General features: G+C 44.8%; 1 protein-coding gene across 1 annotated transcript in view; it reads right to left on the bottom strand.

Annotated features, from left to right (window-relative positions):
- PCGF3 (polycomb group ring finger 3) overlaps positions 1-8,119 on the bottom strand; it is a 54,145-nt gene extending 46,026 nt beyond the window's left edge. Inside the window, exon 1 of the mRNA XM_032206454.1 lies at positions 8,053-8,119. The gene's annotated coding sequence lies outside the window, so the exon portion shown is untranslated. The remainder of the gene's footprint in view (positions 1-8,052) is intronic.
- Positions 8,120-14,363: the final 6,244 nt, after the last annotated feature.

Below are 14,363 nucleotides of genomic sequence, written 5' to 3'. Positions count from 1 at the left end.
GGGCAACACCATTACAAATCACCATCTTGTCTATCAGTTCTAACACTACAACATGACAGTGGTTTAAGTGACTTGGACTCTGACAGAAAAACCTAGTGCTAACAAGTGGCGTGAGGGCGGATTCAGCACTTAAAAAAATGAATTCTTTGCTGTGGCCATCTGATCACTGGCTTTTGTTGTTGTTATTCAAAACAGAAAACTTCCACTTTGCAGCGAGTTGATCTTTAAGAGAATCTGAAAGGTCCAAATTGTTACGGCAACAAAATAGACTGTCTCACCAGAAGACTAGTTTCATCTGCGTGGGCTTTGACAGCTGTCCACCCCTTGCTGGAGAAAGCCACCTTGAGGCAAAACATCCTTACACATCAGGTGCTTATTTTAACAGTACAGAGCACTGGCACAAGGCAATGATGAAGGCAGCTTTGTGCCTGACAATATGGGCTGAAGGTAGCAGAAGAGCAAAGGGAAGCTCTTCAGGAAAAAGACAAGTGGAAAGAGCTCTAGACCCACCACTTGCCCATCAGCTGTAATTCCCAGGTGCTGTTCTTACCCTCCAGATGCTCCACTGGCATATGTATTGTATCTCCAAAGACAACAGTCTGTATTTCCCTTCCTGATTTATGTTCAGAGAGATTTACACTTCAATAGAGTAGTCATGGAAATGTTCTCTGAATTGCCCAATGCAGCTTAACCCGATCGCACAGAAAGAAAACAAATACCAGTTTCCTTTACCACAACCAACTCAGCACCAGCTGTGGAACTCCCATCAGCTTCACGTGCTCCACACAGCAGGAGAATTAACTGCCTCCTGAAGTCTCCCTTCCCAGCTCTGCATACAGTCATTTCATCACAAACTCAGACCTGATTCGTTTAGAGTCAGAAGTACAGAAAACAAACCACTGAACAGAATTTGTTCTTCCTTACCCAGCCATGGTAATGGCACTCTGTATGTAGCTCATGGGACAGCTTAGTTCTGTTTCATAAATGAGTTAAAGATATGCTCTACATTTAGATCATTGCACAAAATTCGTCAGAATCCCTTAGAAGAAGGCACAGATCACTTTATACATAAGTAATGAATGTTGTTGAAAGTGAAAAAGTTGACATAGATAACCAATAGCTAGGCAGATAGCTCTCTCATTACAACTTCCAGTAAATAAGACAGCATTAAGAACAAAGATAGCATTAATAGCCAGCTGGAATAAGATAGACTAAATTTAAAAAAAAAAAAAACAACAAAAAAAAACGTAATCAGTAGAAGAATGGAACAGCAGACCAACTTCAATGTTTTACAAAAAAAAAAAAAAAAAAAAAAGGGGAAAGAGACAGCAATGTGAAAAACTACTACGAAAGCAGACAAATAACCACTAAAAGGCTGTTATGCTGTCAGGAGCCAGGCGTGCACAACAGCATTTCACACGGACATGAACAAACCGTGCATATACTGCAGAAACTTTCTAGTTCACAGTAGCACATCAGACAGCACCAAGTTATGAAAAAAGCAATGGCAAGTCATCAGCTAAAGCTTTTTACACTTTTTACATCAGTCTTTTTGTTTATTCTATATGAAAAGGTATCCATCATTAAAAACATTGCTGAACTTAAAGAATTACAATAGAATTGGTATTTAATTAGCATCCAAAGAGATGGCTGATAGCAACTGAAGTCTGCAGCCACACAATGAGACACAAACTATTCAAAAACTGCAGGAAGAAGATATCCTCTCAAAAGGTTCAGTCTAACCAGGATCTGACATTCCACGCAAGGAATAATCAAGCAAATAAGCAAACACTATCATTCCTATGTATCATCATAATTACATTCCAGGTATACCTTAAGTCTCCTCCAAGAGCTTGTAAAGGCAAAACCACTTTCATAACCTCTTATTGCTTCCTACCATGCGTTTCAAACCCTAGATTGGTATGTGACCTGCACAGTAAAAATGGAAGTGGTATTTCAGTGCAAGATTGTAACTACTGCAGCCTCCTAGCAGTATCTGTAGGCTTGAATTTGGCTCCTCTCTGCAATTCACCAAGAGTTACTTCTAGAGATTGAACTATGCCGTAAGAGACAATCAAAATAACTTACTGAAGCTAATAAAAATGCCATGGTTGTTTGAATAGATGACACCTTCACTCTCTCCCTCCATTCTTTACAACACAGATTAATAAAATACCTCACAAGAAAGACACAATATTAAAAGTTGGGCTGACAAGGACAGGAAGGAGAGTGCTTCCCAGCATACTCAGGACAGATCTCCACACAGCAAATCCTGAGCATTTTTAGTCTCAGGAATATAGCACATGTGGATCCCTTTGTACATTATGAATGTTTGCAAAAATCATTCCCCTGAAAAGTGCATTCCCCTGACTTTACATTAAGGGCGGGAGAAGAGCGAGCTGACTGCCCCCACCACGTTTGCATGTGAAAATTGTCAATGTCTGCAGATGGTGATAATGGATGACTAACTTGAAAAAAAGGTTACTTATTATGGGAAGCAGTAAGTGGCTAGGGAATCTGGGGGAGAAATAAAAGCAGCTCATTTTTCCCCTTGTATATGCCCCTCCACTACATGTATTTTACAACAACAGGAGGCCTAATGATGGTGGCTACAGAAGAGGAATCTGTAATCTTTTCTTTTCTCTCATAGAAGCTATCACCTGGCCACAATAACCTTACAGAATTTGAATAACTGTTGCAGGTTAGAGGAAACATGTTCCTGATAAACAATTTCTGGTAGTAGCATCTGATTTTGTGCCTAAAAAGTCACATGAAAAATGACTGCAACCAATACAGAACTCTTCACACCCACATATTCAACATATTCACCAAATGAGATCTCCAGGTGCTAATAACCACTTAATACCATGAGAATCACTAGGCACAGATGGCTTCTGGTGACTTCTGTCCAATAACTGAGAGAACTTTACGTGCTGGAAAGTAAACTGAAGAAAATTAGCTTTGTCAGCAGGCCAGAAGCTTTTTTATCTGGTCAGGCACCATTTATGCTACCTCAGAAATAAGGGATCTACGCTCATTTCCTCGTAGACAATGGCCAAGATAAGAAGCTTGACTGAAGCATTTTCTGAATATAAACATAAGTCTTCTGTGAAATGATTATGGAATAACCTGATCTTGGGAGTGATATCTACCTCAATCTAGCCAGTCAAGAAATAAAAGAAGATTAGAAAGTGCATGATTAATAAAATGGTATGCATATGAAATACTTGATTTGGTGCCACAAAGCACAATGGTGCTATTAACAAAGATAAATGTTATTAAAAAGCACCTTTCAATTAAACTGCTCCAGCTCAATGGTAGTTTGATCCAAACTTTTGGTAAAATAAGCTATTACAACAATATTGCAAATAGGCTAGATTTTGTACTCCCTCATAGGGATACGGATTTTAGCAATAAACATCATAACTTAAAAGTGCAGATTCCAGATAAAGTAATATTAATTTATCAAACCCAGACACATTGGAAAAAGAGAGCTGGGAAGGAAAATGTATGTATCAGTTTTCCAAGGGAAAAAATTGGGCATCTCTTCACAAGTTGTCTGAAGAGTGAGTACGACATCCCAACAGTACAAGCGTAACACCAAGACCTTTCTTTCATTAAGATTTTAACTAAATACCTGTAAGTTAATCATCATCTAGTGGCAACCCAATACAAAAAGCATGAACCTAGAGCATAAACTGGTTTATGATACAGGACCATTTTGCAATCAGTCTTAGGAAACTGTTACAGGAAAAGGTGGTTTCATCATGTAATCCATTCAACAAACAACACACATCCATGCAACTGTTCCTAAAAAGGGTAAATGCTTATCTCTAAACCTGGTGGATTTCATTCATAGAGCACAGTTTTTGGCTACGCTGCTCCCACACCAACACGAACTAACTCTTCCTTGAGTACAGACTTTTGCACGAGGCCAGAACAACGTGCACTTGTGGGTACAAAATTCTAAGTGAGCACTTCACCAACTGGTAGCATTATGCTTGAGCTTCCCTGAAATAAAGAGTCAGTTAATCGCAAAAAACTGCATGCGGGAATGGGCGTGCAAGTCGGTAAAAGATTGACCAGCATAATGAGAAACAGACTACTGGAATCACTGGCTGTGAGACTGGGGAGCTTCTCCAAGAGCTGGCAGAACCGACCAGGCAAACACTGCTTGATGGCTTGGGGTCCACACCTCTGGTGAAAGGAATAACTCCGAGATGCAAAGAAAAGCTTTTCAAGGATTAAGGCGGCTGGTTTGAGTGCAGCGTGTTTGCGTTCTGCTGAGGTGAGGAGGTGGCATTAGAAATATCTTTAACAGAAACACATTTAACAGAAGTGAGAGTCTGGAATATAGACAGCTAGTTTTAAAAATGGGTGTGTGCATTTTCGGTGGTTTGCAGGATTAGCTATTTGAACAAATGCATAGAGAACCACAGAATCAGCTAGGATGGAAGAGACCTCCGAGATCAGCTAGTTCAACCTCTGTCCTAACACCAACAAGTCCTCCACTATTCCCTCGCTTCTTGCCTTTAGTGACTCCTCAAATCAAGACCACAGTCCTTGTGTCTAGAACATATTCCATGTTTTAGACAAAAACTGTAAGCAAACCCAAACCCAATTATTAAGACAGGGGGGAAACACAAGAACACGACTTGGACTTCCAAATGTCTCTGTGTCCAAAGGTAGCTTCTGCCACTAAAATGCAAGTCCTTTTAACATGTACAAAGTTCTAAGCCACTGTCACATACAAGAGCAGAATAAAAAAGTAGGTATCTGTTAATGACAGCCTCAATACATGCTATAGGGATAATGATAAATCTGCTTCTTGTCACCTTGCGGAGATATAAAAAGTAATAGTTCGATAAGTTCCTCCACTAGGAGCAGAACAAAACAGGATGGTTTTCTTTGCACTTACCTATTTCTTCCTTACAGTCTTACCTCGCATTGTACTGATGCCAGCAGACATACCTGAAGTAACTCTAGTCCTCACTCCATGCACCCTTACCACTTTCCCCAGCAAGTCCCTCAACTTTTAACTGAGATTTGAACAAGAGGCAGTCATTAATGTGCAGGTAGTCACCTTTTCGACAGCAAGAACACGAAACTCACCACATTTTGTCTTTCCTTCTACTTCTGAGCAGCCTGTGCTACCCTCTTAATTTTGAATAATTTGTCCTACGTTTGGCAAAGGAATAAATGACCCCTCAGTTGGGTTTAGCATGAAGTATTTGTTCTGATTTAAGAAAAAAAAGTGTGGGGGGAACAGTGCCACCAATCAAGTCACTGCTATTTCCTTCCTTCCTATGTTGGAAGGACATGACTGCAAGACTTCCAGATCGGTGCAGTAACGAGCTTCGATCAAACTTTCAATAGCAAAGAGAATTCCATTCTCACAAGTCCTCATCGCACTATTTAATTTTCATGGTCTGTTGATTTAAATATAGAGCCTCCTATTCAGTAAAAATAACCTGAGAAAATCTAACTTGGAGAACAGTAGCAAGTTGTTTATTTTTGTCTATTTAAAGTAGATTATAAAACAAAACAATGTTTACAGTATGTCTTCAGTCAGACATGAAGCATATTGTTACTTATCACAATAGCAAGGATTGCCTTTCATGCGGAATAACCTTTTTGTCTCCTCCCTTTTATTACACCTATGACTTCCACATATCATACTTACTGTTTAATACCAAAAGCCTGCATTTCAAAGAGGCACGTGTGAGGAATATGAAACTATAAACTTCCTTCAAGACAGGACTTCAAAAGAAGTCTAGTATAAGCTGAGACATAGTATAAGGTGTGGACAGCTTCTTCCTGGCTTTTAAACTTACTCCAGTAAAACCAGGCAGGTTTTTTCTAGGTTTCCTTTAAACCCAACAGCACACCTAACCTAGCAAATTGGAGTAAAAACCATCATTGAACAAAGAAACTGAGTTTAGACCACTAAACAGTCAGGAACCCTGACAGTCTTACTGCATCTCTGAACACCACTATCAGCTTGATTTTCCGTTTAGTATCTCTTATTTCCAGTTGTGTGCCAACTGGATAACAGTTACAAAAGAAAAAACAGAAAATGTCTAACACACAGGACAATACCGTAAGACCTTGTGCATGTGTATAAACCAATACAGTCCATTAAGGGAGTAGCTAAAAAGCAAAACGCTATCATCGTGCGTACTTTTCAAAACATTATGTCCACCTCCACTTCATGGGTCATATCTGGCTTAGAGCTGCAATGGAAACACTTCTACTTCTTACAGAATTTCGCAGAGAATTCAGTGTTTTACTCTGGAATTATTTCAGACCTCAGAGATCATTACCTTCCCTTTTAAGATAAAAAAAAAAAAAAAAAATGGAAAAAAAAAAAGAAAAGCTAAAAAGGCCACCTAGATTACAGTCATTTGGGAAAAAGGAAATGGAAGCTATTAAAGCAAATATAGAACTCCTCTCGAAAGAAAGTTTACATAGATCCCAGACATAGAGTTGAAAGGTGACCTCCTCCAATGCTTGTACATAGTCCCTAAGAGCAGGTTGGGCAACTGGAGGAGCTAGAAGCTGTACTTTACAGTCTTCTAGTAGCAGAGGTCTTTCATGGCACGGTAGTTAATTTCTGCCATTCCAGGCATTAGTATTATGCTAGCACTGTTATAAACTAGGTCAACTTTAGCACAACATTTTCAAAATGTTCTGTCTTGATTTTCTATGCTGACAGCAGAGCCACCAGATCAGGTTGGCTAGATCAACCCACGTAGAGAAACGAAACAGATTTCCATCAAGCAGAAGTTTACGAAATGCTTTGAAAGCTGAATCTCTACACGCTTTCAGCTGCAGTACCCCTACGCATCTTGTTAGAAAAAAAACGCCTGGCCCTTTTCTAACTAATTGTGCCTGATCTCAACAAACACCTTCAGTTCTGCACAGGTTCTGCATTCTCTTAAACACACAGTCAAATGCCTAGGAGTGCAATTTAAATGGAAATAGTAAAGCCAGTGGAAGGGTACAGAGTTTCTATTTCTGTTCACCCCGTCGCCAACCAGAGAAATTTAGGAATTGGAAAGCAGCCTGTAAGAAAGGCACAGTATGCGTCACGGTATGGACTCCTACCTGACCTGCTGCTAAAGGAAGAACCTAAAGTTCACGAGTATCCTACCAAACAACAACCAACAACCACAAATAAATAAAAACAAAAACAAAACGCAGCACACAGCAGCAAGAAGACCTGTAGCAACACATGGAGCCTGTGTCTAACTGTTCGGGCTCCATCCCGGAGACCAGCTCACGCTGGAAGATCCACACACGGGACGGAGAAGTTCGCAGGAGCCTACCCGAAGGCGCTGCCCAACTTTTCTCCCCTCGAACCCTTTGTGTTTCTGGATTCCCACCTCCTCACCCCCAAGCTGAGCTCCTCGGTGCCACGCTGGAGGACAGCCACGGAGGGCTGCCTGCAAAGACACCCAGCCGAAACGCGCCCAGAGGAACCTTCCAGACCCGCGGGGCCAACGAAGCGGGGCTTTTGGGGGGCTGGCTCCTCGGGCACACGGATTTTCCTGCAGGAGGAAGGAAACTGGCCAGCACACATTTTTTTTGACACCTCCAAAAAGCGCCCCAGGTGGGGCAGCAGCCGGGCACCCACCGACCACACAGGACACCCCGCACCCCTCGCTTTTTATTATTATTTTATATATATATTTTTTTTTTGGGGGGGGGAAATTTTTTTCCTTTTAGGGACCCCCAGGGAGCGGGTGGGGGCCAAAATCAACCCTAAAAAAAACATAGGGGGGGGGTTCAAGGTGCAGCCCCCCAAAACCCCCCCCCACACACACACAGACAGGAGGGGGGGGGGGGGGAGGGACACGGGCGCCCCCTCCCCACCCCGCAGCGGTGCTGGGAGGCCGCAGGCCGCCCCCAACGCCTCGGGCGAAGGGGCCCGAGGGTGTTTTTGGTGTGTTTGGGGTATGTTTCGGGTATTTTTGGTGTGTTTTGGGGGTGCCACCGCCCCCCTCCAGCCTCCCCCCCCCCCCCTCCCCCCTCCCCTCCGTCCCCACTGACCTGCCGGTGTCCGATCCCGGGTGGTGGGCGCGGGGGTGCTCAGGGGGTGGAGGGGAGGGGGTGCTGAGGGCTGGCTGTCTGTCTGTCCGGCTGTCTGTCTGTCTGTCCGGCTGTCCGGCTGTCCCCCTGCCCCACCGACCTTCCCCGGGCGCTGCAGCGAGCGAGGAGGAGGAGGAGGAGGAGGAGGAAGATGGGGAAGGGGGAGGGAAACCGGCCCCTCGTCCCCTCCCCCCTCAAACGGGAAAGGGAGAAAAAAAAAAAAAAAAAAAGAAAAAAGAAAAAAAAAATAAGGTTAAAAATAAAAAAAATAGCGGCCGGGGGAGGGGTGTTGCGGGCAGTGAATTAAAAGGCTGGGCCCGGAGTTTAAAACAAAGAGGCGGAAATCGCCGAGCGCGGCCCGAGCCCAGCCGAGCCCAGCGGGGGCGCCGCGATCAGCGCGCATGCGCGCGGGGCGCTCGGCAGGGCCCGGCGCTCGGGGCCTCCCCCCCCCCCCCCATCCCCTCCCCTCCCCTCAGCGGGGCCGCCCCGCGCCTGCGTGCGTGGCGGGGGGGGGGGAGGATGGAGGGGGGGTGGGTTGTGGTGGGGTTGGGAAGGGGGTTGAGGAGTGTGGTGGGCTGCGTGGGGCAGGGCTGCTTGCACAAGGATGTGAAGGGGGGGAATGTGTCCTGCCCGAAGTAATGGGGGTGTGTGCAGCTAGCTCTGCCTCAAGAGGAGGGGCGTGAATAGAAGCAGGGCACCATGAGGGTTGGAGAAGCCCTCCAGGATCACCTGGCACAGCCATCCCCTACCACCACTGTCACCACTGAACCCTGTCCCCAAGCACCACGTCCAGCCTCTCCTCGAGCTCCCCCAGGGACGGTGACTCCGCCACCTCCCTGGGCAACCCGTCCCAGTGCCTGACTGCTCTTTCTCAGCAGAAATGTCTCCTCACTGCCAACCTGAACCTCCCCTGGCACAACTTGGGGCCATTCCCTCTGGTCCTATCACCATTTACCTGTGACAAGACACCAACCCCCAGCTCCCCACACCTTCCTTTCAGGCAGCTGCAGAGAGCAATGAGGCCTCCCCTGAGCCTCCTCCAGCCCAAACACCCCCAGCTCCCTCAGCCACTCCTCACAGGACTTGTGCTCCAGGCCCCTCACCAGCTCCATAGCCCTTCTGACTGACTGACTGGAAAGCAAACCTGTTGGAAGCACTGTGTGGGTTCTGGCGGACAACATGAGCCACCAGTGTGCCCTGGCAGTAATGAAAAATACCCGAATCTTGTGATCCTACCAGACCAGTGCACTGGGGGAACATCATTGTTCCTTTAAATTGGCACTTGTTAGAACAAGCCTGGCATGCAGCCTTCAGTTTTGGGTGCATCAATATGAGAAAGTTATTGATAAACTTCAGTAAGTCCAGCAAAAAGACCTCCAGCATAGCAGGGGGACATTGTGATGGGACAGAAAGGAAAAAAAAAATAAAAATAAAGAGATCTCTGAGAATAATTAAACTTTGGAAGAGGTTTCCCAGACAGGCTGTGCACTATGCATTTTAGGAGATGTTGAAGATCAGCCTAGACAAAGCCCTGCTTTAAGGTAGAGGTTGTACCTCCGGGTGTCCCTTTCTACTTGAATGTTTCTGTAATCCAGGGATTAATTGTCAAGCAGAGAAATCAAAAAAGGCCAGGCAAATTCAGATTAACAGTATCTCAGTTGGCTAAATCACCCTGGGAAGACAGCAACTTCCTCGATCTGCTGAAAAGCAACATTGCCTTTTAGACCATGTGTGAATACGTTGGTCTAGGTGACTAATTTTGCAACGAGCTGTTGGCTGCTTTTTCCATGCTTCGCCTTTCACCTTGGCTGACATATATATATATTTATATCACATATATATGGGACTTTACATATAGTATGTATATATGTAAAATGTATTTTGACATCTCTTTTACACTTTTTCCACTTATATTATCATGTTTCTTCTTCACAGCCTTCTCTGAAGATGCATATCAAGAGTATAAAAAAATTCCTTATACTGACTTTTGCAAAGCTGACACGCATTTCATCTCAAGTTTTGTCCCCGGAGATGCAAGATGCAAGTTCTTGTACATGCAAGAAAATCTAGTTATTTTACAAACTTAGTTTAGAGAAATGCTTAGGAAATCTGAGTGTACTTCAAGTGTTTTAACAACACCAGAATTGTACAAGTGCTGTTCTAGCACTAAGTCAGTCATGATATTTTGGAAATAGAATCATGATTTTTAAAAAACTTGGGAAGACACCACTGGCATTTCTCACTGAATTTGTGGTGAATTTGGGGGTGCTTTCAGCCCCAAAGCCTCCATTTTTCTGCTGATGACTGGAGAAATCTCTTAACAATAAAGGAAAGGTGATGAGCATTTATTGATATTCACAGACTGGTTGAGGATAGAAGAGACCTCTGGACATCACGCAGGCCAGCCTCCCTGCTATGTCTAGCTACCTACATAAACATAGCGCAGTTCCCTTCAGGGGATTGTTCTTTAAATACAAAAAGACCTAGCCATATCCCTACTGTTAAATGATGAACTTTACAATGAAAAACAAACAAGCAAGCAAACAGCAATGACAACAAGTCATGCACAGTTCCTGGGAGTTCGGCATCTGGGTTGTTCCCCTCTTAGCACTGGTAGCTGCTCCAGCAAGAGGAAGGCTTTCTGCAACAATCTGCATTGTGCAGGGCAGTGTGCTGACCTTCAACAATCACCTTAGTTAAGTTACCTCCCTGGCTGGTGCAATTCAGCAGAGGGGTTGCATTTTTTATGACCATCAATTATCATTTGGCTGCTAACATACCAGACTACACATATACAGAACACTGGTAAGATTCCTGATTACTTACACATGTGGAAACCACTAATATAACAACTTTAATTTCAGCAATTCAGTTTCAGGTACATTCCCAGACAACCTGTGTGAAATCAAAAGCAGAGATGGAAAGATCAGAGGTAAATACCAGAGAGAGAAGCAGGCTACAGGGGAACATGGATGTTTGGAAAAAACTTCTTCTATTATGAGCTTAACTATTGCTGCTGTTAATTGCAGGGGTAAGGGTTTCTTAAGCATATAGGCTCCAGGCTGTTAGAATGCAGTACCACGATGTCCTTTCCCTTGGGGACTTATTTCTTTTAATCTAAGTTACAGCCTTGATAGGAAGCTGAGATGCAAAGTGTGACGATATGACAATGAAACTTTGCAGAATGCCATCTATTCCCTTTGATTAGCCAAGGAACCCTCTGCACAAGGCATGATTGGCTCTGTGCTGGGTCTGGCTGGGATGGAGTTGACTTACCTTGCAGCAGCCCATACAGTGCTGCGCTCTGCACCTGTAGCTAGAGCAGCAGTGGTATCACACCAGTGTGCTGTCTATCACTGAGCAGTGCTGGTGCAGCACCAGGGCAGCTGACCTAAACAAACCAAGGGAATATTCCATACAGTGTGGTGTCACGCTCAGCAATAAATGTGGGGAAGGGGAAGAAGAAGGGAGGGCTCTCCTCATCAAGACATCTGCCCTCCCAGATAACCACTACATGTATTGAAGCTCTGCTTCTCAGGATGTGGCCAAACATCACTTGCTGATGGCAAGTAGAGAATATTTTTTTTCTCACTCTCTGTGTTTCCACATAGCCTTTGCTTATTTTTTCCCTCTTCCTTCTCCCTCTATTTAAATTATCTTTATCGCAACATGAGTGTTTTGTTTGTTTGTTTTCTCTTTCCAGTATACTTTCTTCTCCCCCTCTTTTCCTGAGGAGGGGGAGTGACAGAGCAGTTGCGGTGGAGTTCAGCTGCCCAGCCTAGTAAAACCTCCACAGGCTCCCATCTCTTCAGGTAACCACAAGAGCTCCTCACTTCTTTTTCCAACCTGTTGCTGTGAGACCAGCGTATAAACCTGCACGGGGATGCAGCTCTGCCTCAGCTGTGTTTCCACCCTGCTGAAATTGACCTGTTGCATTGTCCCATACATAGCTTGAACCATCCACACGTGTTGCCAGTCACAGTACTGAATTTAGGCCAGTGTGCAATTCATGGTCCACCTGCTACCCCAAGTCGTTTTCTGAATATGATCAGTTCTCACCCTAGTTCTGCCAAACAGGGAGAAAGCAGGAATCTATCTCGTATATTGGCTGTCCACTGCTGAGCAAAACCAACCTAGCATAGGGCTTCACCTATTTCCAGTATTTGCATTTTTTTTCCTAAGACTATCCAAGGAAAGAAGGAGGTTCATTTATCTTCCAACTCAGGTATACAGCCTCCATATATTTTCAAGATTTTTTTTTTTTTCCTGCTGTATACATGTTGTAATAGACAAAATGTTCCTTTACACAAAGTGTTCCATGTAAGCTGTATGTTTATACTAAAAGTACTTACACTTAGGGTTTTATAGTAAACTACTGATTTAAGTCAGGCATTCTCACCAGTCACTTCTTGTTCACTCATCTTTAACACCTCTATGTTTCCTGACTGAAATTTCAGGCATCAGTTCCTAAAGGAGTTGCATTGTCTAAGAAGGGTAGGAGAGACAAGAGACACACTCAGATACCTGGTTCTCCCCTGTAGCACACTTGTTTCCCAGGATGGTGTATCGGGGATCCTGTTCATATTTCCCTTTGGAGATCAGGCATAGTGCAGGCAGGCACGCAGTGCATGGTGTGTGTGTTTCAGTAGGGTCATGTACAGGAGAGAACAGTTCAGACAGCACTCTTCAGCTGCAACACACCACCCTAAGTGCAGGAGAAGGCAGTACATCAGTCTGAATGTCATATGGGAATTTCCCAAGTGATTGAATACCTACCATCATTGGCCAACAAAGATCAGACAGGAAGAGAGGGAGGGAGGGAGGAAGGGAGAACAAGTGTACGCACAGGTGACTCACCTGGGAGTGTTGATCCTGCCCGTTTGCATTTCAGGCTGAGCCTCTCTTCAGGAGCCTTGATGAGCTCCAGGAGCTGTCTGTAGGGCAAATGAGTGTCTGGGCTGTCTGAGGTCTGTATGAAATGTCTCAGTGCTGATGCAGGTAGCATGGGGAATAAACAAGAGGCGTTAGAGAAGTACGCACACCTTCAGGGCTATGACCTCGTTGGCATTGCAGAGGTGTGGTGGGATGGCTCCCGTGACTGGAGCGTTGGAATGGAAAGGTACAGGCTCTTTAGGAAGGACAGGCAGGGGAGATGATGGGGAGGCATCACCCTCTATGCCAGTGAGCAGCTGGAGTGCATGGAGCTCTGCCTGAGGGTGGGTGAGGAGCTTATGGGTCCCTTTTATTAAAAAAAATATATATATATATATTTTTTATTATATTTTATTAAAGGCAGGGGCAGGTGAGGTTACAGTGTGGGGCTGCTGCAGGCCACCCAACCAAGAAGACCGAGTGGATGAGGCCCTCTATAGACAGACAGAAGCAGACTCATGTTCACAAGCCCTGGTCTTCACGAGGGATTTCAACCACCCTGATATCTGTAGGAGGGACAGCACAGCAGGGCATAGGCTGGTTCCTGGAACAAAGGAGGTTCCTGGAGTGCGCTGATGACAGCTTCCTTCTCCAAGTGACAGAGAAGCCAACGAGAAGAGATGCTGTGCTGGAACTCATTTTCACTGACAAGGAGGGAGGGAGCACGGCAGACTAGCTACCCCGGGCTTTGGGAGAGCAGGCTTTGCCCTCTTCAGGGATCTGCTTTGTCTTCTTCAGGGGTCGAGTACCACGTGTCAGCGCTCCGGTGGGAAGAAGGGCCCAGGAAAGCTGGTTAATATTCAAGGATCACATCCTTCAAACTCAGGAGCAATGCGTCCCAGCAAAGAGGAATTCAGGCAAAAACACCAGGAGGCCTGCATGGAGCTCCTGCCAAACTCAAACAGAAACAGGAGGCCTAAGAGGGTGGAAACAAGTAATAACGCTAAAGCTTTATTAGAATTACATTTGGCCACGGACATCAAGGGCAACAAGAAAGGGTTCTATAGGTACATTGGTGATGAAAGGAAGATAAGGGAAACTGTGGGCCCTCTCCAGAAGGAAATGGGAGACATGGTCACCTGGGATATGGAGAAGGCTGAGGTACTCAGTGACTTTTTTTGCCTCAATCTCCACTGGCAAGAGCTCTAACCCTACAGCCCAGGCCCCAGAAGGCAAAGGCAAGGACTGGGAGAATGACGAACTGGCCAGTGTAGGAGAAGATCAGGTGTGAGACCACCTATGGAACCTGAAGGTGCACAAGTCCCTGGGACCTGACAAAAAGTATAAAACTCATTTCACAGTGTATAAAAAGGGTATCACATGTGAGTCGGTGTTACAGG

Source organism: Aythya fuligula, chromosome Z (genome assembly GCF_009819795.1).
Source record: "Aythya fuligula isolate bAytFul2 chromosome Z, bAytFul2.pri, whole genome shotgun sequence".
Taxonomy (NCBI): Eukaryota; Metazoa; Chordata; class Aves; order Anseriformes; family Anatidae; genus Aythya; species Aythya fuligula.
Note: the sequence above shows the minus strand (reverse complement) of the source record. Positions and strands in the feature narration are given on the sequence as shown.